We start from the raw sequence: 2571 nt of genomic DNA, 5'->3' as shown, positions 1-2571 counted from the left end.
GGTATATGGTATGTTGGCACTAAGATTGCTTTGGATTGTGATGGATTTGATGTAAGAGGCTTTTGGGAAGACTTCTGGCATCTTTCTGAATTGCTGTTGAAATCTAATAGATTCTTATTATCCTCCTCTTGTAATACTTTGCTACTGGAGATCATCACTGTAAATTTTCTGATTATTATTCTCTGGTTTAAGCACTAAACTGATTTTTTTGAGTCAGTATTTGAGAATAGATTTTCTAAGATACATTGACAATTGCTCAGTTGTAAGGACATGTGAGTGTGGCACTGATGAATTGCAGCATCAGAACAATTCCCTCACAGAACACATTTCAGTTATGACAGCTGTAAAACATAAAGCAGCCTTGGCTTACCTGAAAATGGTGGTAACATTGTGATTCATTATATAAAGCGTTTAGAAGTAAGGGCTAATTACAATTTGGATTCAGGATTTGTTCAGCTGTATTTCTATGTTCTTGAATTACATTATCAGAAGATTGTTTAAAAGAGCCTGTGTGCACCTGGTTTTAAGATTTTTTACATATATATTTGTATATTAACGTGCATACATACATTTTAATTAAAACTTCAGTAAAGCTTTTAAGCACAAACAATCCTAATGGGGTTTTGTTATTTTCATTTTTATTTCAAAGCTTCTGCTAACCTAGTTTAGATATAGAAACTTCTGCTACTATGTTAATGTTGATCATAAGTGTGAGCTTTGTTTCACTGTTACATATTCACAGAAAGTAGTGCAGGGATGTACCAGCAAAAAAGCTTCCTTTATAGTACAGTCTGTTGTGTTCAGTGAACAAGTAATAAATAAAGTAGCAAAAGCACAGTGAAGGTTTACTGATAGAGCTGTACTGACATATTTTTTGCATGGATCTGTTTATATCTTTTTTAATTTTTGACTTGCAAATATCACAATTTGATTTTAAAATGGCACTATTTGTTATACAAGATTTTTTTAAAAGAAGAAAATATTTGTCAAAGGAAATTGTTGCCATTTTCTGTGAGTGCTCTTAAAATGAAAATGTTTCATGTAGGAAGAAATGGTTGACTCTAGACACTTGTTATTCAATGCATAACATTGAAACATTTAAGACCATTTTAAATTAACTTTATCCCAGTCATGTCACTGCTTTACCTAGTTTTTGGTGAGCTCTATCTAAGTGCAATTATCACAACCCAAGAAAAAGTGTAGGGAAACTGAATTAAATTATATGAGGAGGCATAAGTCAAGTAGTGCTTAATTGAGTACTTTCATGGCTAGAAAATTAGGATGTCTTTTCTTCATCTGGTCCCAGGGATTTTAGCTGTAGTTTCACACTAGTCATGCAGGCTTGCACGTATTTCTGTATCTGTGAGGGGAGGTTCTACCATCTTTGGATTATTTACAGTGCCTGCTGGAACTGTAATCTTCTTTTACCTGGCATAACTCTGAGCATGCCAGTAATTCAATTATCAAGAGTATGTGGCATAGATTTTTAAAATTTTTGCATTGTTTCTTTTGAGATGTCCATTGTGTGATTTGCTGCAGGCTGTCATTTTTGTCTGCCATCCAATGTATGTTGGCAGGAAGGTTGTGTACTGGGCTTTGTGTCTGGTCACAGAAAAAAATTCATGCATCTCAGCCAGACCATTTTGTTATTCCTTTAGAATTAAAGGCATATGAAACAGATGCAGCTTAATAAGTATCTTTTTTTTATAAATAACATTTAAATAACTTAAAACAATAAAGTTCAAATACAACTTAAAATAAAGTTTAATGCTGTAACAACAGAAAAAGCATGTATAAGAATGGAAAAACAATATTGAAAGCTGTATGCCCTAACAGGAATTATACAAAAGATAGGATATGTTACATAAAAAACCTTAATATGTCTGAATTTTTGCTTCGTTGTTATATAAAATGTTAATTTGTGAAAAGTGAGATGAAGTACATTATTTATTCCTATTTTTATTTTACATACACTATTTGAAACATCTTTTAGAGCAGCATTAGGTATTTGTTTCATTAATAGATAGGAACATTTTGTGTTAGAGTAAACTTAATTTGTCCAAACTAACTCTCTTATCTGAATACAACAATAAACATTTACAAGATTATATTTTTTTGATCATATAGTTTATGTATAGGATATGAGTTTCTTGGGGGAAGTATTTAAAATACTGCTCAGCCTCCACATTTTCTATTGACTTGATAATCTGACAACTCATTCCAGCAGCCTTAAAGTCTGACATATTTTACACAACATTATCATCTGCTTATTATTATTATAGCAGCCATATTTAAGAAGCAGATAGTTTTTTAAATAAAATATTATCAGATAATCAAGTAATGACTTATTCTTCAGGGTAAATTAATTTAAGAAACTACCCAGTTACAATGACTAAGATAATGATTGTACAACTCTTTAGAATTTTTTACAACTTTTAGTTAGTAAATCTGGTTTTGTGTATATTTTCAAATCTTTTTCATGTAGTCTCTTAAAAATAAAGATAAATGCGCAAGTCCAGCTTGTTCAGTTTCTCAGTAGTATTCCAGCCTCTCTTGGTATCTTGTCAAACA

This window comes from Melospiza melodia, chromosome 15 (genome assembly GCF_035770615.1).
Source record: "Melospiza melodia melodia isolate bMelMel2 chromosome 15, bMelMel2.pri, whole genome shotgun sequence".
In the NCBI taxonomy this organism is placed as follows: Eukaryota; Metazoa; Chordata; class Aves; order Passeriformes; family Passerellidae; genus Melospiza; species Melospiza melodia.
The sequence above is the reverse complement of the archived record's forward strand: the minus strand, read 5'-3'. Positions refer to the sequence as shown.